The 24896-nt window shown below is 41.8% G+C and overlaps 1 protein-coding gene across 1 annotated transcript in view; it reads right to left on the reverse strand.

Annotated features, from left to right (window-relative positions):
- LOC110523058 (gamma-aminobutyric acid receptor subunit gamma-3) overlaps window positions 1–24896 on the reverse strand; it is a 257745-nt gene that overhangs the window by 186120 nt on the left and 46729 nt on the right. The window lies entirely within an intron of this gene.

Genomic DNA, 24896 nt, shown 5'->3' on the forward strand with positions numbered 1-24896 from the left:
CAGGTCTACTGTTACATGGCAGGTCTACATGTCAGGTCTACTGTTACATGTCAGGTCTACTGTTACATGTCAGGTCTACATGTCAGGTCTACTGTTACATGTCAGGTCTACTGTTACATGTCAGGTCTACTGTTACATGTCAGGTCTACTGTTACATGTCAGGTCTACTGTTACATGTCAGGTCTACTGTTACATGGCAGGTCTACATGTCAGCTCTACTGTTACATGTCAGGTCTACTGTTACATGTCAGGTCTACATGTCAGGTCTACTGTTACACGTCAGGTCTACATGTCAGGTCTACTGTTACATGGCAGGTCTACATGTCAGGTCTACTGTTACATGTCAGGTATACTGTTACATGTCAGGTCTACTGTTACATGTCAGGTCTACTGTTACATGTCAGGTCTATATGTCAGGTCTACTGTTACATGGCAGGTCTTCATGTCAGGTCTACTGTTACATGTCAGGTCTTCATGTCAGGTCTACTGTTACATGGCAGGTCTTCATGTCAGGTCTACTGTTACATGTCAGGTCTACTGTTACATGGCAGGTCTACATGTCAGCTCTACTGTTACATGTCAGGTCTACTGTTACATGTCAGGTCTACATGTCAGGTCTACTGTTACACGTCAGGTCTACATGTCAGGTCTACTGTTACATGGCAGGTCTACATGTCAGGTCTACTGTTACATGTCAGGTATACTGTTACATGTCAGGTCTACTGTTACATGTCAGGTCTACTGTTACACGTCAGGTCTACATGTCAGGTCTACTGTTACATGTCAGGTCTACATGTCAGGTCTACTGTTACATGGCAGGTCTTCATGTCAGGTCTACTGTTACATGTCAGGTCTACATGTCAGGTCTACTGTTACATGTCAGGTCTACTGTTACATGTCAGGTCTACATGTCAGGTCTACTGTTACATGTCAGGTCTACTGTTACATGTCAGGTCTACTGTTACATGGCAGGCCTACATGTCAGGTCTACTGTTACATGTCAGGTCTACTGTTACATGTCAGTTCTACATGTCAGGTCTACTGCTTCATGTCAGGTCTACTGTTACATGTCAGGTCTACATGTCAGGTCTACTGTTACATGTCAGGTCTACATGTCAGGTCTACTGTTAAATGTCAGGTCTACTGTTACATTTCAGGTCTACATGTCAGGTCTACTGTTACATGTCAGTTCTACTGTTACATGTCAGGTCTACTGTTACATTTCAGATCTACATGTCAGGTCTACTGTTACATGTCAGGTCTACATGTCAGGTCTACTGTTAAATGTCAGGTCTACTGTTACATTTCAGGTCTACATGTCAGGTCTACTGTTACATGTCAGTTCTACATGTCAGTTCTACATGTCAGGTCTACTATTACATGGCAGGTCTACATGTCAGGTCTACTGTTACATGTCAGGTCTACTGTTACATTTCAGATCTACATGTCAGGTCTACTGTTACATGTCAGGTCTACATGTCAGGTCTACTGTTAAATGTCAGGTCTACTGTTACATTTCAGGTCTACATGTCAGGTCTACTGTTACATGTCAGTTCTACATGTCAGTTCTACATGTCAGGTCTACTATTACATGTCAGGTCTACATATCAGGTCTACTGTTACATGTCAGGTCTACTGTTACATGTCAGGTCTACTGTTACATGTCAGGTCTACTGTTACATATCAGGTCTACTGTTACATGTCAGGTCTACTGTTACATGTCAGGTCTACTGTTACATGTCAGGTCTACTGTTACATGTCAGGTCTACTGTTACATGTCAGGTCTACTGTTACATGTCATGTCTACTGTTACATGTCAGGTCTACTGTTACATGTCAGCTCTACATGTCAGGTCTACATGTCAGGTCTATTGTTACATGTCAGTTCTACATGTCAGGTCTACTATTACATGTCAGGTCTACATGTCAGATCTACTGCTAAATATCAGGTCTACTGTTAAATGTCAGGTCTACTGTTACATGTCAGGTCTACTGTTACATGGCAGGTCTACATGTCAGCTCTACTGTTATATGTCAGGTCTACATGTCAGGTCTACTGTTACACGTCAGGTCTACATGTCAGGTCTACTGTTACATGTCAGGTCTACATGTCAGGTCTACTGTTACATGGCAGGTCTACATGTCAGGTCTACTGTTACATGTCAGGTCTACTGTTACATGTCAGGTCTACATGTCAGGTCTACTGTTACATGTCAGGTCTACTGTTACATGTCAGGTCTACTGTTACATGTCAGGTCTACTGTTACATGTCAGGTCTACTGTTACATGTCAGGTCTACTGTTACATGGCAGGTCTACATGTCAGCTCTACTGTTACATGTCAGGTCTACTGTTACATGTCAGGTCTACATGTCAGGTCTACTGTTACACGTCAGGTCTACATGTCAGGTCTACTGTTACATGGCAGGTCTACATGTCAGGTCTACTGTTACATGTCAGGTATACTGTTACATGTCAGGTCTACTGTTACATGTCAGGTCTACTGTTACATGTCAGGTCTACTGTTACATGTCAGGTCTACATGTCAGGTCTACTGTTACATGTCAGGTCTACTGTTACATGTCAGGTCTACTGTTACATGGCAGGCCTACATGTCAGGTCTACTGTTACATGTCAGGTCTACTGTTACATGTCAGTTCTACATGTCAGGTCTACTGCTTCATGTCAGGTCTACTGTTACATGTCAGGTCTACATGTCAGGTCTACTGTTACACGTCAGGTCTACATGTCAGGTCTACTGTTACATGGCAGGTCTACATGTCAGGTCTACTGTTACATGTCAGGTCTACATGTCAGGTGTACTGTTACATGTCAGGTCTACTGTTACATGTCAGGTCTACATGGCAGGTCTACTGTTACATGGCAGGTCTACTGTTATACATGTCAGGTCTACTGATACATGGCAGGTCTACTGTTTCATGTCAGGTCTACTGTTACATGTCAGGTGTACTGTTACATGTCAGGTCTACTGTTACATGTCAGGTCTATATGTCAGGTCTACTGTTACATGTCAGGTCTACTGTTACATGTCAGGTCTACTGTTACATGGCAGGTCTACATGTCCTGTCTACTGTTACATGTCAGGTCTACTGTTACATGTCAGATCTAAATGTCAGGTCTACATGTCAGGTCTACTGTTACATGTCAGGTCTACATGTCAGGTCTACTGTTACATGTCAGGTCTACTGTTACATGTCAGGTCTACATGTCAGGTCTACTGTTACACGTCAGGTCTACATGTCAGGTCTACTGTTACATGGCAGGTCTACATGTCAGGTCTACTGTTACATGTCAGGTATACTGTTACATGTCAGGTCTACTGTTACATGTCAGGTCTAGTGTTACATGTCAGGTCTACTGTTACATGTCAGGTCTACATGTCAGGTCTACTGTTACATGTCAGGTCTACTGTTACATGTCAGGTCTACTGTTACATGGCAGGCCTACATGTCAGGTCTACTGTTACATGTCAGGTCTACTGTTACATGTCAGTTCTACATGTCAGGTCTACTGCTTCATGTCAGGTCTACTGTTACATGTCAGGTCTACATGTCAGGTCTACTGTTACATGTCAGGTCTACATGTCAGGTCTACTGTTACATGGCAGGTCTACATGTCAGGTCTACTGTTACATGTCAGGTCTACATGTCAGGTGTACTGTTACATGTCAGGTCTACTGTTACATGTCAGGTCTACATGGCAGGTCTACTGTTACATGGCAGGTCTACTGTTATACATGTCAGGTCTACTGATACATGGCAGGTCTACTGTTTCATGTCAGGTCTACTGTTACATGTCAGGTGTACTGTTACATGTTAGGTCTACTGTTACATGTCAGGTCTATATGTCAGGTCTACTGTTACATGTCAGGTCTACTGTTACATGTCAGGTCTACTGTTACATGGCAGGTCTACATGTCCTGTCTACTGTTACATGTCAGGTCTACTGTTACATGTCAGATCTAAATGTCAGGTCTACATGTCAGGTCTACTGTTACATGTCAGGTCTACATGTCAGGTCTACTGTTACATGTCAGGTCTACTGTTACATGTCAGGTCTACATGTTAGGTCTACTGTTACATGTCAGGTCTACATGTCAGGTCTACTGTTACATGTCAGGTCTACTGTTACATGTCATGTCTACTGTTACATGTCAGGTCTACTGTTACATGTCAGTTCTACATGTCAGGTCTACTGTTACATGTCAGTTCTACATGTCAGGTCTACTATTATATGTCAGGTCTACATGTCAGGTCTACTGCTACATGTCAGGTCTACTGTTACATGTCAGGTCTACTGTTACATGTCAGGTCTACTGTTACATGTCAGGTCTACTGTTACATGTCAGGTCTACTGTTACCTGTCAGGTCTACATGTCAGGTCTACTGTTACATGGCAGGTCTACATGTCAGGTCTACTGTTACATGTCAGGTCTACTGTTACATGTCAGGTCTACATGTCAGGTCTACTGTTACATGTCAGGTCTACATGTCAGGTCTACTGTTACATGTCAGGTCTACATGTCAGGTCTACTGTTACATGTCAGGTCTACATGTTAGGTCTACTGTTACATGTCAGGTCTACATGTCAGGTCTACTGTTACATGTCAGGTCTACTGTTACATGTCAGGTCTACTGTTACATGTCATGTCTACTGTTACATGTCAGGTCTACTGTTACATGTCAGTTCTACATGTCAGGTCTACTGTTACATGTCAGTTCTACATGTCAGGTCTACTATTATATGTCAGGTCTACATGTCAGGTCTACTGCTACATGTCAGGTCTACTGTTACATGTCAGGTCTACTGTTACATGTCAGGTCTACTGTTACATGTCAGGTCTACATGTTAGGTCTACTGTTACATGTCAGGTCTACATGTCAGGTCTACTGTTACATGTCAGGTCTACTGTTACATGTCATGTCTACTGTTACATGTCAGTTCTACATGTCAGGTCTACTGTTACATGTCAGTTCTACATGTCAGGTCTACTATTATATGTCAGGTCTACATGTCAGGTCTACTGCTACATGTCAGGTCTACTGTTACATGTCAGGTCTACTGTTACATGTCAGGTCTACTGTTACATGTCAGGTCTACTGTTTCCTGTCAGGTCTACATGTCAGGTCTACTGTTACATGGCAGGTCTACATGTCAGGTCTACTGTTACATGTCAGGTCTACTGTTACATGCCAGGTCTACATGTCAGGTCTACTGTTACATGTCAGGTCTACATGTCAGGTCTACTGTTACATGTCAGGTCTACATGTCAGGTCTACTGTTACATGTCAGGTCTACATGTTAGGTCTACTGTTACATGTCAGGTCTACATGTCAGGTCTACTGTTACATGTCAGGTCTACTGTTACATGTCAGGTCTACTGTTACATGTCATGTCTACTGTTACATGTCAGGTCTACTGTTACATGTCAGTTCTACATGTCAGGTCTACTGTTACATGTCAGTTCTACATGTCAGGTCTACTATTATATGTCAGGTCTACATGTCAGGTCTACTGCTACATGTCAGGTCTACTGTTACATGTCAGGTCTACTGTTACATGTCAGGTCTACTGTTACATGTCAGGTCTACTGTTACATGTCAGGTCTACTGTTACATGTCAGGTATACATGTCAGGTCTACTGTTACTTGGCAGGTCTACATGTCAGGTCTACTGTCACATGTCAGGTCTACTGTTACATGTCAGGTCTACATGTCAGGTCTACTGCTACATATCAGGTCTACATGTCAGGTCTACTGTTACATGTCAGGTCTACTGTTACATGTCAGGTCTACATGTCAGGTCTACTGTTACATGTCAGGTCTACTGTTACTGTCATGTCTACTGTTACATGTGAGGTCTACATGTCACGTCTACTGTTACATGTCAGGTCTACTGTTACATGTCAGGTCTACTGTTACATGTCAGGTCCACATGTCAGGTCTACTGTTACATGTCAGGTCTACATGTCAGGTCTACTGTTACATGTCAGGTCTACATGTCAGGTCTACATGTCAGGTCTATTGTTACATGTCAGGTCTACATGTCAGGTCTACATGTCAGGTCTACTGTTACATGTCAGGTCTACATGTCAGGTCTACTGTTACATGTCAGGTCTACATGTCAGGTCTACATGTCAGGTCTACTGTTACATGTCAGGTCTACTGTTACATATCAGTTCTACTGTTACATGGGGCGGCAGGTAGCCTAGTGGTTAGAGCGTTAGGCCAGTAACCGAAAGGTTTTCTATATCGAATCCCTGAGTTGACAACCACTCCTCTACTATCATATATCTACAATACATTAAGTGTGTTCCCTCAGACCACTACTCTACTACCACATATCTACAATACATTAAGTGTGTTCCCTCAGACCACTACTCTACTACCACTACTCTACAATACATTAAGTGTGTTCCCTCAGACCACTACTCTACAATACATTAAGTGTGTTCCCTCAGACCACTACTCTACAATACATTAAGTGTATTCCCTCAGACCACTACTCTACTACCACATATCTACAATACATTAAGTGTGTTCCCTCAGACCACTACTCTACTACCACATATCTACAATACACTAAGTGTGTTCCCTCAGACCACTACTCTACAATACATTAAGTGTGTTCCCTCAGACCACTACTCTACTACCACATATCTACAATACATTAAGTGTGTTACCTCAGACCACTACTCTACAATACATTAAGTGTGTTCCCTCAGACCACTACTCTACTACCACATATCTACAATACATTAAGTGTGCTCCCTCAGACCACTACTCTACAATACATTAAGTGTTCTCTCAGACCACTACTTTACTACCACATATCTACAATACATTAACTTCTCTATAGAAGTGGGCAGCATTCGGAATTTTGGATGAAAAGCATGCCCAAATTAAACGGCCTGATACCCCGAGAAGATATGATATGCATATAACTGGTAGATTTGGATAGAAAACACTCTAAAGTTTCCAAAACTGTTACAATAGTGTCTGTGAGTGTAACAGAACTGAATTGGCAAGTGATAACCTGAGAAAAATCCATTCAGGAAGTTTGTTTTTGTTTTTGTAGTTTTCTATGCAATGCCATTACAGTATCCATTGACTTTGGACTCATATTGCAGTTCCTATGCCTTCCACTAGATGTCAACAGTCTTTAGAATTTTTGTTCAGGCTTGTATTCTGATACATGAGGGAGTAAGAGCAGTCTGAATGAGTGGACCCTGACGTGTCACAGAGCTTTCCATGCCCAATCCGGAGAGAGTGTATTTCTTGTCTCCCTTTTATTTTGACGAGGTTATTGTCCGGTTGAAATATTACAGAAACAATACCAGAAAATCCCTTTTACACCATTAGGTGACTTTCAGGTAATTATCAAAAATGATCAAATACAAGTACACAGGAGTTAGTTTTACACATGACCAACAATACCTAAGAGTTTTCAATGACACCTGTTCTTGCTTTCAGTACTCATTGGAAACCAGCCCTCTTCTCTCCACCAGTTGGAAGGGGGCTCTGAGCCTAATTGGATTTAGTAGGACAGATGTCCTGAATCATCTGGAAACTCCCATTACCAACACACGACTTCCAGGCGTTGATTCTATGTTCGCTTCGAGGCAAGCAACACTGACACATGGATGAAGGCACCACGCTCTCCGCAGCCGATGTGAGTAAGACCTTTAAACAGGTCAACATTCACAAGGCCGCAGGGCCAGACGGATTACCAGGACACGTACTCAGAGCATGCGCTAACCAAATGTGTCTTCACTGACATTTTCAACCTTTCCCTGAACCAGTCTGCAATACCAACATGTTTCAAGCCGACCACCATAGTCCCTTTGCCCAACAACACCAAGGTAACCTCTCTAAATGACTACCGACCCATAGCACTCACGTCTGTTGCCATGAAATGCTTTGAAATAATGGTCATGGCTCACATCAACACCATTCTTCCACACATCCTGGACCCACTCCAATTTGCATACCGCCACGACAGCTGAATGACTCACTCATTCATGGCTTTGGATCAAAATAACTAAGTACCAACAGTCCTTCTGATAGTCTTTAATAAATAAATGTTTTGACTGTTTTGACCAAATAATCTGCTCATGTTGTGTTCAATTATTTGTGACATTATGGTTACAATGAAGAATGTAAACCAAATAAATCCTGTTCATATTGAATAATCAGATGCGAGTCGCAAGCTTTATGTTTCCATTTTTTCATTTCATGTTTATCTCCAGCTCCCGCATCACTCTCCACTTCATAGCCTCAAACGGCACCATTTTGTTTCCCTCCAGCTCCCGCATCACTCTCCACTTCATAGCCTCAAACTGCACCATTCTGTTTCTCTCCAGCTCCCGCATCACTCTCCACTTCATAGCCTCAAACGGCACCATTTTGTTTCTCTCCAGCTCCCGCATCACTCTCCACTTCATAGTCTCAAACGGCACCATTTTGTTTCTCTCCAGCTCCCGCATCACTCTCCACTTCATAGTCTCAAACGGCACCATTTTGTTTCTCTCCAGCTCCCGCATCACTCTCCACTTCATAGTCTCAAACGGCACCATTTTGTTTCTCTTCGTCGCACGCACTTTAAACATTTGGATAATAAAGCATTTAAAATATATTGAAGATAGAAGCCGCCTCTTAATGAGTTCCGAGAGCCGATTCGTTATCCAATGACTATTATTATTATTACTATTATCCCTGCATTAATATATTCTCACAGACTAAATTAGAATCCTCCAATTCTCTAAATTGAATCGACATTTTATTTTCATTTAGAAGCTCATTTTTCATGAGTTTTGAGAGCCGTGTCATACCAATTATTATTGGATTATTCACTCATTAATGGCTTTAGATCAAAATAAATAAATACCAACATTCTTTCTGTTAGTCTTTATTAAAAATACATTTCACTGTTTTGACCAAGTTAAAAGGATCCAACCCTTTTTTTTTTACATTTCTCCTAAAATGATGTACCCAAATCTAACTACCCGTAGCTCAGGACCTGAAGCAATTATATGCATATTCTTGATACCATTTGAAAGGAAACGTGAAATTAATGCAGGATAATATAACACATTACATCTGGTCAAATATAATACAAAGAAGAAAAAAATATGCGTTTTTTTGTATTTTTTTGTACCATCATCTTTGAAATGCAAGACACAAGCCATAGTGTATTATTCTAGACCAGGCGCAATTTAGATTTTGGCCACTAGATGGCATCACTGTATATGCAACGTTTTAGACTGATCCAATGAACCAAAATGTGGGGAGATCACGTAGAGGTTAATCTGATCATGTTGTGTGTGTTCAATTATTTGTGACATTGTGGTTACAATGAACAACATTTCTAACTCAATATCACTGACCAGATTTGCCCTAAGGGAAAATGCTTTATCTACCACTTTAGATGCTGTGTCACAGTAGTGATGGAGGCATTTTGAAAACACGTTTTCTTCTCCAGCACATTTGGGCAGTATTGATACAACATTCTGAACATGTATGCAATGGTTCATTGGATCAGTCTAAAACTTTGCATATACACTGCTGGCCAAAATCTAAATTGCGCCTGGTCTAGCATAATACATTATAGCCTATAATGCAAACAATGTTTCCATGATGGGCTATTAGCAGGACAATAGACTCTTCATTCATCAATAAATGTACAAAATGGTAGTTTAAAACCCTGGCTACTGTAGGTGTGGAAATCCCCCCAACTTGCAATGTATTCGATGCTTAAGTGTTACATTTCTAACTCAAAAACTCATGCAATCGCAAAATGTTGGATCAAGCATACAGTATACTGTACAGTATCTGTTCATCAACATCTTTATGCTTTCGTTAATAATAAAATAATGAGAAAAAAGAGTTTCAAAATGCAGATGTTTATTTCAACTACTGTAGCTACATTTTAGTTGCACTCCCCCCCCCCCCCCCCATCTCCATGACCACGGGTAAAACCTTGTTGAGATGATCAATGTATTTGTTGCATTGTTGTATCGTCAGCTTCTCTAGCCAAAACATCAAATCAAAGTTCATTCGTGCGCCGAATATAACAGGTGTAGTAGACCTTACAGCGAAATGCTTACTTAAAGGCTCTCACCAATAGTGCAAAAAAGGTATAAGATGAACAATAGGTAAGTAAAGAAATAAAACAACAGTAAAAAGACAGGCTATATACAGTAGCGAGGCTACATACAGACACCGGTTAGTCAGGCCGATTGAGTACATGTAGATATGGTTAAAGTGACTATGCATATATGATGAACAGAGAGTAGCAGTAGCGTAAAAGAGGGGTTGGCAGGTGGTGGCCTTTACCAGTTAAGTGCCATGGGTGACCACAGATAGTCAGGACACCGTTGATCTTTGCTTGTCGGCTTGGCAGAGTTACGGATGAATGTTTTCAGTTAATGCCAAACAAGGTCGATCGGGTTTAAATCAGGAGACCTACACTTAAAGATGAGAAAAAAATGTTTTTACATATACTATAGACATGAGTCTCACTAGTGTCGAGTAACGTGCTGTTAAAAGTGTTGTAGGTCTTTAATTGACTTATTTTTATTTAACCTTTATTTTATTACATAAAGGTCTACTTACTCTGCTGGCGTCTTGACCCAGTTTATGCCCTCATTTGCAATGCAAATCCTGGCGGCAATGTGTTTTGGGTCATTGTCTGCATTGAGAAGAAAAAAAGACAATAGCCTAACAGCCAACATTGTTTCATTTGACCAGGTAGTTGACTGAGAACACATTCACATTTAAAGCAACAACCTGGGGAATTCTTCTGGGGCCTCTTGGGAGAGGAGGAGGATGATTGAGCCAATTGGAAACTGGGGATGATTAGGTGACCATGATGGGTAATTTAGCCAGGACACCGGGGGTTAACACCCCTATTTTTACAATAAGTGCCATGGGATCTTTTAGTGACCACAGAGAGTCACCCGTCGTCTCATCCAAAAGACAGCACCCTACTCAGGGCAGTGTCCCCAATCACTGCCCTGGGGATTTTTTTTAGAACAGAGGAAAGAGTGCCTCCTACTGGCATTCCAACACCACTTCCAGCAGAATCAGGTCTCCCATCCAGGAACTGACCAAGCCATCAGTGGTATGCAGGGTGGTATGCTGATGGTAATGTTAAGTACAATTCTAGAAATATACATGTAAATAGACCTAAACATAACAAAATATTGCTACAATCCTACCTTGAAAGAAACAATGTGTTCCCAGGAATGCCTCTCTGACATAGGGTCCAGCATATCTCTTGATGATTACTTCCTCAAACAAATCCCGAGCCATGAAACCTGAAAAAAAGGAGGCAACAGTGATTAATTGTGGAACCCATAAACCGTCCGTGAGGTGTAGGCTACAATATTTTATGTATCTTTTGCTTTGTAGATAGCTAAACTTACCATCAAAAATCTATTATGGGCCTGGTCCCTGGCGAGAAATTTCCCCCCACAAACACATGGAGTTTGAGGGGAGGCTTGGGACTCGCCGGTATCTTCTTCCTTTTTTTATGTAGCATTTTTGAGCAAATTGGGCTTGAGGGTTGATTCGTCTGTGAAGATGATGTCATTGAATATCACCACAGCTTTGATCCACGCCTGGGCAAAGTTCAGTGTTTGTCAGACGAATCTTTGGGTCGAAACTACAAAACAATAGAATGGTTCTGAAAAAAACAATATATATACAGTACCAGTCAAAAGTTTGGACACAGAGAGTGAGAGAGTGATGGAGTGCTGCATCAGATGACCTGGCCTCCACAATCCCTTGACCTCAACCAAATTGAGATGGTTTGGGATGAGTGGGACCGCAGAGTGAAGGAAAAGCAGCCAACAAGTGCTGAGCATATGTGGGAACTCTTTCAAGACTGTTGGAAAAGCATTCCAGGTGAAGCTGGTTGAGAGAATACCAACATTGTGCAAAGCTGTCATCAAGGCAAATTGTGGCTATTTAAAGAATATCAAATATCAAATATATTTTTATTTAACACCTTTTTGGGTACTACATGAATCCATGTGTTATTTCATAGTTTTGATGTTTTCACTATTATTCTACAATGGTGAAAATAGTAAAAATAAAGACAAACCCTTGAATGAGTAAGTGTTCTAAAACGTTTGACCGGTTGTGTGTGTGTGTGTGTATGTATATATATATATATATATATATATATGTATATATATATATATATATATATATATATATATATATACTATTATACTGTATATATATATATATATATATACTGTATATATATATATATGTGTGTGTGTGTGTGTGTGTGTGTGTGTGTGTGTGTGTGCGTGCGCGCGTGTGTGTGTGTGTGTGTGCGTGTGTATATAAAATGTCTTACCGAGCATTTTCATAAATCCACTCAAGTTTCTTAAACTGTCTTCTGACTGTGATTAGTGCGATGTTGATGTTGTGCTGTGTTGCCAGCACAATACAGACGGCCTTTGTCGATCGCCCATCATCTTCATTCATCAGTGAGTCGATGGCTTGAACAGTCTGGAAATGGAATAGAATGTAAACATGTGCAGCCGACAGTAAAGCAGTAGATTTATTTAAGCATTATTTGTAGCATTATTAGGCCCACAGTACACTATTGTAGCAAACTGTACCTGATCATTTTCCTGGGCTTTAGCGTTCGGCGTACCACAGGCATCTGATGAGTGTTTACGAATAGCGCTGTCCGCGACCATAATCCCCAAGTCTAACAATATTTTTTAAATGTCTCCAGTAGATTTTCCATTCCTCCTAAAAGCCCTAATCTGCATCCTTAAATGAAAAGAAATCCTGGTCATGGTGCTACAGTATGTTGTTACAGCATAATCAAAGTGAGGACCATCGGCGATCTGCTGTATACTTATGGCCCATTGTAACCTGGAGTCACACATTTCCAGTACTCCTCACCCCACCCCAAACTCCACTCTTAACACAGTTACCATTCAAAAAATGAGCTGTTTATCTTTAGAAAATTACATTGTGACGAAAGAGAACAGAAGAAATGTACTTTTTTTTGTATCAAGCCAGCTTCTTTCTGTAGTGCTACCCGTTCCAGGGTCAGGACCGCAATCACCAGAGGACTTGAAAATAAGCAAAACTAAAATGTATTTTCGTTTCAGTGTATTAATACTGTGTAATAAAATTGATAATTGTGTACTAAAAACGTGAATGTGTTTTTGCAGAGCATAACAACCATCCATGGAGATCAGAGGACAAAGTGCTGGACAACGAGCCGCATCTAAAAGAAACGCATGGTTCCCAAGGAAGAGGTTAGTTTTGCTAGACTCTTAAAAAAAAAAAATTCTGTACGCAGTATTTTTATGTTGGAGTCACTTTTAATTCTTAATTTATCTACCGTTTCTATCATAGACCACTGTAATCGATGGGGGATCAGGGCTGTACCATTCTGCTCATATGATGAATGTGCACTTGGATCAGATTCAAACTTTGAAGACCGAGATTGAGACATTGAAGGCAGACCAGCAGAAAGAGAAACATTATCTGAGGGCAGAGATATGGGTGACAGTTGATGCATTGGTTCAGAGCCAGCTGGTATTGATATTGGCAGAGAGTCACTCGTCATTGCCGGAGAGTCAGGCGGCAATTGGTGGAGAGTCAGGCAGCATTGCCGGAGAGTCAGGCAGCATTGGTGGAGAGTCAGACAGCATTGGTGGAGAGTCAGGCGGAAAATAGCGGGTTGAAGAGGGCAAGGAACAAGATGGAGTCACAATCCACGCCAGGCACATCTGTGAGGTGAGCTCTGGAACTCCACCTCTGACTAACAGAGTTAACATACCTGGCGGGTTCGTCAGGTCGTCAGTTCACCCTGACTTTTCCATTCCTCTTCTGATAACAGAGCTTGACAAACTGCTCACCAGGCACATCAAGGGCCGTCCGGACCGTTGTGCTGTTCTGCTATTCAAAGGACATGTAACCGAAGAGAGATACCACGAGTGGACAAAGAATACCAACTGGGATGGATCCCGAGGCAAATGTGTCTTATCAGTGAACCTCCGGGTGTTCATCATTAATACAGTGTCTCAGAAGTTTCTGTCCTTGACTGATGCAACCTGAAAAAACATTAAAGACAGAGTTCATGAGTACTTGAGATCACCGAGAAAGTCTGAACATGGCCTGCTCTCCCTTATGTAAGGAATTAGGCTCTTTAGCATGTTTACTATGTACTGTTTTTATTTACAGCAGATGCTGCAGTCAGTCAGAGTTGAGTCCTATTGTAGAATGCAGCCTAAAGGACTAAATTAACAAACTTGCAAATGTATTCAATGCTTCAACCAGATCTGCCCCAACAAAAACAGGCATCAACCACTACAAATATACAAATTTATTATAAAAGCCCCTTAGATATTAATTTTGAATCCTCTAAATTTAATTACATCTATAAGGACATTTTATTGATCTGCCAGTATTTTCATCTTGAGAAAATACGGTAAACTCTTTGATGTTTCCTTTTATGTGTCCTACCAATTATTATTGGATTATTCACCATGGCAACAAAGGAAATGTATTTATTAGTTACGTTGGCTTTTGTGCAGATCAGACCGTTTTCATTTGCAGGGATATTCCTGCGTTTAAATTTTTTTTGAATGTAAGTCAGAACAAATACTTCACTTTCACTTTTAAAATATTCCTGTTTGCTATTGTTATATGTAAATACAAGACATGTGTATGTAGAGGGGTAGCATTCTTCACCAGTTCTCTTACCATTTTATACAATTGTGTGTTTAGCCTACCAGTTCGTGTAACTGTAATGTATATTCCCTTGAGAGGAATTATAGTGTGTTTATTAGAGATTGTTGACATTTGTGTTTAATGTAATATTGTTTATTGGATTTCCATTGTAGTTTCTATTTCTTTGATCCTGTTTCCCTCTGTAGACAAATCACATGTATACTCTGGTTCATCATTAAACTCCTAGACTGGATTTCTGTGTCTGCCATCACTCTTTGACCTGTCATTCAAGACATTGGAATACAAAAGAAGAAGATCTACCCAAGATGGGCTGTTAGCAGGACAATGGGAATGGTGGGGATGGGGAGCATTGTATTAGCAGGACAATGGGAATGGTGGGAAGGGGGAGCATTGTATTAGCAGGACAATGGGAATGGTGGGAAGGGGGAGCATTGTATTAGCAGGACAATGGGAATGGTGGGAAGGGGGAGCATTGTATTAGCAGGACAATGGGAATGGTGGGAAGGGGGAGCATTGTATTAGCAGGACAATGGGAATGGATTACAGGCAACATCCGCACTGAGCTAAAGGCTATTAAGGAGTGGGAATCTAACCCGGACGCTTATAAGAAATCCCGCTCTGCCCTCCGAAGAACCATGAAACAGGCAAAGCGTCAATACAGGACTAAGATTGAATCATACTACACCAGCTTCTACGCTTGTAGGAAGTGGCAGGGTTTGCAAACTATTACGGACTACAAACGGAAGCACACCCACAAGATGCCCAGTGACACGAGCCTACCAGACGAGCTAAATAACTTCTATGCTCGCTTCGAGGCAAGCAACACTGAAGCATGCATGAAAGCATCAGCTGTTCTGGACGACTGTGTGATCACGTAGCCGATGTGAGTAAGACCTTTAAACAGGTCAACATTCACAAGGCCGCAGGAACAGACAGATTACCAGGACGTGTACTCAGAGCATACGCTAACCAACTAGCAAGTGTCTTCACTGACATTTTCAACCTGCCCCTGACCGAGTCTGTAATACCAAATTGTTTCAAACAAACCACCAAAGTCCCTGTTCACCCACGACTGTGTGACCAAGCACAACTCCAATTCCATCATTAAGTTTGCTGATGACACAACAGTGGTAGGCCTGATCACCGACAATGATGAGACAGCCTATAGGGAGGAGGTCAGAGACCTGGCAGTATGGTGCCAGGCCAACAATCTCTCCCTCAATGTGAGCAAGACAAAGGAGATGACCGTGGACTACAGGAAAAAGAGGTCCGAACAGGCCCCCATTGACATCGATGGGGCTGTAGTGGAGCGTGTCGAGAGTTTCAAGTTCCTTGTTGTCCACATCACCAACGAACTATAATGGTCCAACCACACCAAAACAGTCGTGAAGAGGGCACTGAAAAAATTTGGCATGGGTCCTTAGATCCTCAAATGGTTTTACAGCTGCACCCTCGAGAGCATCCTGACTAGTTGCATCACCGCCTAGTATGGCAATAGCTCGTCATCCGACCGCAAGGCACTACAGAGGGCAGTGCGAACGGCCCAGTACATCACTGGGCCCAAACGTCCTGTCATCCAGGACCTCTATACCAGGCGGTGTCAGAGGAAGGCCCAACAATTGCTACCACACGGCTAGTGGTACCGGAACGCCAAGTCTAGGTCCAAGCAGCTTTTACCCCCAAGCAATAAGACTCCTGAACAGTAAAGGTGATCAAGAGTTTTGTCGCCTCTAGTTGCACAAGCTGGTCAGAAACAGATTTCAGTTTCCCTGCATTAAAATCACCAGCTACGAGAAACATGCCTCTGAACGGGCATTTTCCTGTTTTCTTACGGCCCTATACAGCTCGTTGAGTGAGTTCCTTGCACCAGTATCGGTTTGTGGTAGCAAGTAGACAGCTATGAAAAATATAGATGAAAACTCTCTTGGTAAATAGTATGGTCTACAGTATATCATGAGGTATTCTAACTCGGGTGATCAAAAACTGGAGACTACCTTAACATTAGAGATCGCACACTAGTTGTTACGCTCAGAATCAAAAACTTTAGCACCGTCTTGGAGCCTGTCTGTTGTGCTTAAAACCTGTTAAGGATATGGCAGACATATGCCCCCTTTGGAGAGATTGGGTACCCCTAGTAAACTGAAAAAAAAATCTGTCAAAAATTGCTAATATATGCAAATATTATTATTGGATAGAAAACACTCTAAAGATTCTAAAACCGTTGGAATTATGTCTGTAAGTATAGCAGAACTCACAGGGCAGGCATTCTTCCAAACTAGTTTTTGTGGCCATGAAAGTTGGAGCAACTTTGACGTCATGGCCCCCACCCTTCCCAACCAGTTATGATTCTGGGGAGACTTTCTATCTCTTCCGCTAGATGTCCTCTTTCAGTAGAGCTTTGAATCGTTCAAATCCCGCGAGAATTGACCCTATGGGAGTGAAATTAGTGCGTGCCACGAGAGAATAGGCTGTGCGTAGGGGCGCGAATTGGTCCCAGCCATTCCTTTGTTCCAGCACTCAAGAGAAGGGCAGACGATGGCCGATTGAATTGAAGTTTGTTTTGCGTGTCTAAAACATCATAAAGCTTGCTTCTGCACTTAGTTTGACCTGTTTAGTCGACATATAATATGTAATTTTGAAGTTTTGATGCGCAACTTTTCCGGACCAGAGGACGTTTTGGGTGCATTTCAGCTGATGTTATTAGCAGTAGCTAATACAAAGACGCAAGACTTGAAACCAAACGATGTATTGGGTAAGTATGAAGCCTTCCAGAACATTCTGAACGAAGACCATCGAAGGTAAGGGAATATTTATGCTTAAATCTGTGTTTCTGTTGACTCCAACATTACGTAGAAATGTAGCTTGGAACTGAGCGCTGTCTCAGCATATTGAATAGTGTGCGATTTCTGTAACGTTAAAAATAAATCTAACAAAGCGGTTGCATAAAGAAGCAGTGTATCTTTCTAACTATATGTAGAACATGTATATTTAGTCAAAGTTTAGGATTTCTATTTACGTTATCTTGCCGCGCTACCTAGATTTCCTGCGGGCATTTTTGAGTAATTTCTGAACGTGAACTCACTGTAAATGGACATTTATGGATATAAATGGCATATTATTGAAAAAAAAAATATGTACTGTGTAACATGTCATATTACTGTCATCTGATGAAGATTTTCAAAAGGTTAGTGAGCGATTTATTTTTTAATCCTGCGTTTGTTGATTGCATGTTTTGGCTATTCAAATGAGCTGTGTCTGGTGGTGGTTTTACATATATATGTGCTATGTTTTCGCCGTAAAACATTTTAGAAATCTGACTTGCTGGCTAGATGAACAAGGTGTTTATCTTTCATTTGAGCTATTGGACTTGTTAATTTGTGGAGGTTAAATATTTTTAAGAATATTTTTGCGTTCCATGCGCCACCGTTTCAGCTGAACGTGGGAGGGTTGATTCCAAATTGGGAACCAATATCGTAGACAGGTTAAGGCTAAACCCGCCTTTATGCCTAAGATCAGTGATAATTATAATTGTGGCTTTCCACCTGCCTTCCTTTTACTTCTACAGAAGAAGAGCATCTCCACTATTTATGTCCAGTACGCGCGTTGCACATTCACTTAGATAGAATGAGAGCATTGAGCAAGAGCGACCAACTCTTGGTGCCTCTCTTCAAGGGTGGCCCCTCTCTCATCAACGGCTATCTACATTGGATAGTGTAGGCTATTATATTGGCTTATAATAGAAAGGGTTTGCAGTACCCAGAGGGCCTGAGGGCTCATTCCACCAAAGGCATGGCTACCTCTTGGGCACTGTTCAAAGCCATCTCTTCACAAGAGATGTGTGATGCAGCATGTTTGCCTACCCCTCATACTTTTTATGAGGTTTTACAGACTGGATGTCATTGCACATTGGTTGGTACATACTGTCCTCAGTGTCGGAGCTTTTGAGGGGTGATGCTGTTGGGAAAGCCTGGCTTCGGAAAGCATGTCTAAGATACGGGAGTTGTCAATATCCCATATGTGATACATCGAAATGAGTATCTGAAAGAGAACTCATCAAGGTTACTTTCATAAACCCCAGTTCTCTGATGATACCACTTTTCTCTCCTAACAGAGCGCAAGGAAGAGAGATATGCTTGGAAATGACCAGTGGGTGGGTGAATTGCACCTTATAGGGAGGGAGGGGCTCACCTCATTCGCCCCCTCATACCTGTCTGTGTCCGTCAGATGCTGTGTGATTGGTTACTTCCTGTACTGAAACGTGCTGAGATTTCCCATATGTGATACATACATCTCACTCATATTTTCAGAGAACCTGGCTTATGAAAAGTAACCTTGAATTTTACGCACAACCCAAAAAATACATGAGAACTATCTGAATAACACCGTTCAACTTCTATCATTGGTGAACAGCAGAGTCACCTGGTCTGCAGCGTTCCTGAGCCTTTAAACCACGAATAAGGTTTGCACGATTGTATTTATTTTGCGAAAGGCAAACTGAAACCAGCTACCAACCAAAGACACATGATCCATAGATGGCAGTACCAATTCAAGTCCAAACTGGCAGCCATTGCTTGAGTAACCATGAGTTTAACTGTCACGTTAAAAAATATTTAACCTTTATTAACCTTTATATAACTAGGCAAGTGAGCTAATAACAAATTCTTATTTACAATGACGGCCTCCCCCCCGGGGCAAAACCCGGACAACATTAGGCCAATTGTGCTGTAAGGTTCTGTACTTGTACTTCTTAGTCAACATTGTGTTATTTGTCTTTGTGTTCTTGAACGTAGCCCTGTTTCTGTGTGTTCTGGAACGTAGCCCTGTTTCTGTGTGTTCTGGAACGTAAGCCCCGTTTCTGTGTGTTCTGGAACGTAAGCCCCGTTTCTGTGTGTTCTGGAACGTAAGCCCCGTTTCTGTGTGTTCTGGAACGTAAGCCCCGTTTCTGTGTGTTCTGGAACGTAAGCCCCATTTCTGTGTGTTCTGGAACGTAGCCCTGTTTCTGTGTGTTCTTGAACGCATCCCTGTCTTTCATATTTGTTCATTGGTTTCCACCTGTGTTAGTTACTCACCTGGTCTCATCAGCTCCTTATTTAGTTCAGTTCATTCTGGTTGTGCCTTTGTGAGGTATTGTTCGTTTTGACTCTACTGAGCCTTTTCCTAGCTCGTTTGTGAGAACCAGTTATAGCCTTCAGTCCTAGTTCTGATTCACCTGCATGTTTGCCTACCTGTGTATGACCATTGCCTGCCTGTTTGCCTACCTGTGCATGACCATTGCCTGCCTGTGTAGGACCATTGCCTGCCTGTGTAGGACCATTGCCTGCCTGTGTATGACCATTGCATACCTGTGTATGACCATTGCCTGCCTGTGTAGGACCATTGCCTGCCTGTGTAGGACCATTGCCTGCCTGTGTAGGACCATTGCCTGCCTGTGTATGACCATTGCATACCTGTGTATGACCATTTCATACCTGTGTATGACCATTGCCTACCTGTGTATGACCATTGCCTGCCTGTGTAGGACCATTGCCTGCCTGTGTATGACCATTTCATACCTGTGTAGGACCATTGCCTGCCTGTGTATGACCATTGCATACCTGTGTAGGACCATTGCCTACATTCGGGAAGTATTCAAACCCTTTTACATTTTCCACATTTTGTTACGTTACGGCCTTATTATAAAATAAGTTAAATAAATACAAAACTCATCAGTCTATACACCACACCATATAATGACAATGCAAAAATAGGTTTTAATAAATATTTACAACAGAAATACCTTATTTACATAAGTATTCAGACCCTTTGCTATGAGACTCGAGATGACCAAGAACCCCGTGGTCACTCTGACAGATCTCCAGAGTTCCTCTGTAGAGATGGAGGAACCTTCCAGAAGGACAACCATATCTGCAGCACTCCACCAATCAGGCCTTTATGGTAGTGGCCAGACATAAGCCACTCCTCAGTAAAAGGCACATGACAGCCCGCTTGGAGTTTGCTAAAAGGCACTTAAAGACTCTCAGACCATAACAAACAAGATTCTCTGGTCATATGAAACCAAGATTGAACTCTTTGGACTGAATGCCAAGCGTCACGTCTGGAGAAAACCAGGCACCATCCCTACGGTGAAGCATGGTGGTGGCAGCATCATGATGTTTTTCAGCGGCAGGGACTGGGAGACTAGTCAGGATTGAGGCAAAGATGAACGGAGCGAAGTACAGAGAGATTCTTGATGAAAACATGTTCTAGAGCGCTCAGGACCTCAGACTGGGGCAAAGGTTCCACTTCCAACAGGACAACGACCCTAAACACACAGCCAAGACAATGCAGGAGTGGCTTCGGGACAAGTCTCTGAATGTCCTTGAGTGGCCCGGCCAGAACCCGGCCATGAACCCGATCGAACATTGCAGACCTAAAAATAGCTGTGCAGCAACGCTCCCCATCCAACCTGACAGAGCTTGAGAGGATCTGCAGAGAAGAATGGGAGAAACTCCCCAAATACCGGTGTGCCAAGCTTATAGCGTCATACCCAATAAGAGTCAAGGTTGTAATCTCTGACAAAGGTGCTTCAACAAAGTACTGAGTAAAGGGTCTGAATTTTTCTAAATGTGATATTTCAGTTTTATATTTTTAATAAATTAGGACAAAAACAAAGATGTATTTGCTTTTTCATTATGGTGTATCGTGCTTAGATTGGTGAGGAAGAAAAACAATTTAATACATTTTAGATTAATATTGTAACTTAACAAAAATGTGGAAAATGTCAAGGGGTCTGAATACTCTCTGAAGGCACTGTATGTCTATGGCCACGATGCAACAAACAACAACAAGCTGTTCCAGAGATACGCGAAGGAGCGATAGGGAAAAGGTGCTCGTGCATTGATAAGCCAAACCACATCAAAGACATCCTTCACGATAAGTTGTTAAATGAAGACGGCACTTCTAAATGCCTGTTTCACACCATAGCCGGCTGAATTCGCAAGATATCTTTCTTTCATTTATATTTCGGCACAAATAAAGATGTGGCGCTGACTCACCCATGGATTGATGTTCCAGCAATGAAGGGATCGGCGTTCGACTAGCCACGTGCGACATGCACTCCCAGTTACAAGCCTGCTAGAGTTAGCGGCAGGCGGACGAACAATATCGACCGGTATAGTACGGATGAAGCCTGACCTGGATGTGAAGTTACCTGAACCTGGCTAGCTTTATAAAAGCCTAAATTGATCTAGCTTGCTTCATAGGTTACCATTATGATGTCTTACTCCAAACTGAAATGTTTTCAGGGTGCCTTTGAAAAGGTTTCATGTCTGAGTCAGTCAGTCCTCCGCCTTAGGAGCTTTCATAGAATGAAAAGCAGCACAGAAAAATTGTCCATTTAAGAAGATGTGCATGAAGACAGACACAGCTCTACATCCATCCCATCTACAGATTACTGGTCTTCAATTTAAGATGCTTTTAAGGTCTTTTCACTGACTCAGTGAACAGGACAGAAAAACAAAACAAGATTAAGATGTACATGAAAGACAGTTTACGGCCAACCATTTCCACATCACTCCATCTGTACATTTACACAAGAACCTTAATGGCTGTTACAAAATGTGTGCAGTCAGGAAGGCTCTAGAAGAGTAGAGAGGTATGAATAGATCCAAAGTTTCAGAGGAAATTCAGCTACACATGCTCGCTCATTTAAATGCAGTGGTTCAATGGAATCCATTGGAGAGAGAGAGAGAGCCTGCAAGGCCCCTGTAGGAATGAAGCCTCAAAGAGCCATCAAGAGTGTGTCCCAAATAGCACCTTATTCCCTTTATAGTGCACTACACTGGTCAAAAGTACTACACTATTTATGGAATATTGTGCTATTTGGGACACACTAAAATACTGCCATTTAGGAGACACACCAAGACTTTCAGGATGGAAGCTTTTCACCAGGGAGCTGGGAGCTTCCTGCCTAACAGACATTTCACCAGGGAGCTGGGAGCTTCCTGCATAACAGACATTTCAACAGAGAGCTGGGAGCTTTGTGCCTAACAGACATTTCAACAGGGAGCTGGGAGCTTCCTGCATAACATACATTTCACCAGGGAGTTGGGAACTTTGTGCCTAACAGACATTTCAACAAGGAGCTGGGAGCTTCCTACATAACAGACATTTCACCAGGGAGCTGGGAGCTTTGTGCCTAACAGACATTTCACCAGGGAGCTGGGAGCTTTGTGCCTAACAGACATTTCAACAGAGAGCTGTGAACTTCGATCATAACAGACATTTCAACAGAGAGCATACTGTCCTTTTGAGTAGTGGCACAAGAATAACTCAGCAAGCCACCTAAAGCCATTAATGGCACGTCTGTGCAGCTGGGGTCCAGAATGTCATCTGAGAATGTCTGAATGACATTGGAGGACAATAGCAGCAACGAGAGGAGTGTTAAGTCCCAAATCAAATCAAATCCAAGTTCATTATATAAAACTTCATTGCATAATAATCTGAAATGAGATGCTCTTTACCTGACGAGGAAATAAACATGTAAACAAATACATAGAAAACGCAACAGTAATCTAAAAATGTAATTGATTTATTTAGTTTAAAGATCAGATGATTTTAGCGCTGTGCACATTACAGTTAAGAATTTAAGACATTTCCACATGACACTCACTAGCCCTTTGATTTGGTCACAATTTATTGTGTTACAAAGCGGGATTAATTCAAATTGATTTAATTGTCTTTTTTTTGTCAACCATCTACACAAAATACTCTAATGTCAGTGGTAGATTAAAAAAAAACATATGTTTAAAGATTGATAGAAATCAAATAACAGTGTCATTCCCTTGGCAACATCTGCATCTCTGTCAGTGGATGTAATGCCCTTGACAACTGTCACACCCTGATCTGTTTCACCTGTCTTTGTACTTGTTTCCACTCCCCCCCCCCCACACCCCCTTTCCAGGTGTCAGTGTCATCCATCTTCCCCATTATCCCCAGTGTATTTATACCTGTGTTCTCTGTTTGTCTGTTGCCAGTTTGTTTTGTTCATCAAGTCTACCAGTGTTTTTCCCCTTGCTCCTGTCTGTTTCTAGTTCCTGTTTTCTAGTTTTCCCGGTTTGACCATTCTGCCTGCCCTGACCCTACCTGCTCTGACCCTGAGCCTGCCTGCCCTGACACTGCCCCTGACCCTGACCCTGCCCTGACCCTGAGCCTGCCTGCCTTGACCCTGAGCCTGCCTGCCCTGACCCTGAGCCTGACTGCCCTGACCCTGCCCTGACCCTGACTGCCCTTACCCTGCCCTGACCCTGACTGCCCTGACCCTGACTGCCCTGACCCTGACTGCCCTGACCTCTGCCTGACCTTGACCTGTCATTTTGTCTGCCCCCTGTTCTAGTAATAAACCTTTGTTACTTCGACTTTGTCTACATCTGGGTCTTCCCTGAAACGTGATAGTTGTTGCATAAGTATTCAGTCTATAAATGATAGAATCACCTTTGGCAGCGATTACAGCTGTGAGTCTTCTTGGCTAAGTGTCTAAGAGCTTTTTGAAAATATACAATGAATACTATATCGGTGGCAGAAAATATGAATTATTAAAGCATTAGACCTCTCACTAAAGGCTTCAGTCATACTAAAGTTATACTTAAATCCGAACTGGTTCTCTAGCAGATTAGTAACTGTCTCACCCCATGTTCAAGAAAGGCCTTTTTCACTTTATTCAGATTACAGCCCCTCATTTTCGGTTATTTTAAAAGGAAATTCATCTCTGTTTTTAAAACAGGTCATAGAAAGTTGGTTACATTTTAATCCACCAGAAAAGACAGAACAAATACTATGGTTAAACTCAAATATACTATATATATTTATATATATAAATATATTTATATTATACAATATAATAAAAAAAATAAATTAAAAACATTATCTTTGTAAATGACATCATAAATAAGACTGGTGGAGTTATGTCACACATGCAGCTAACACCGACATATGGAAATGTCTGCTCTATTCAAAATTAACACAAACTAATTGCAGCAATATCAGAAAAATGGAAGAGGCAAGTAGAAGAAGGAAGGAACTTGTTTATTAAAGACCAAAAAGTGGTTAAAGAAAATGTTGATGAATAAAAAATGAATAAATGAATGAAAAAAGTTTCATTTAAGAAG

The sequence above is a fragment of the Oncorhynchus mykiss genome, chromosome 5 (assembly GCF_013265735.2).
Source record: "Oncorhynchus mykiss isolate Arlee chromosome 5, USDA_OmykA_1.1, whole genome shotgun sequence".
Taxonomy (NCBI): domain Eukaryota; kingdom Metazoa; phylum Chordata; class Actinopteri; order Salmoniformes; family Salmonidae; genus Oncorhynchus; species Oncorhynchus mykiss.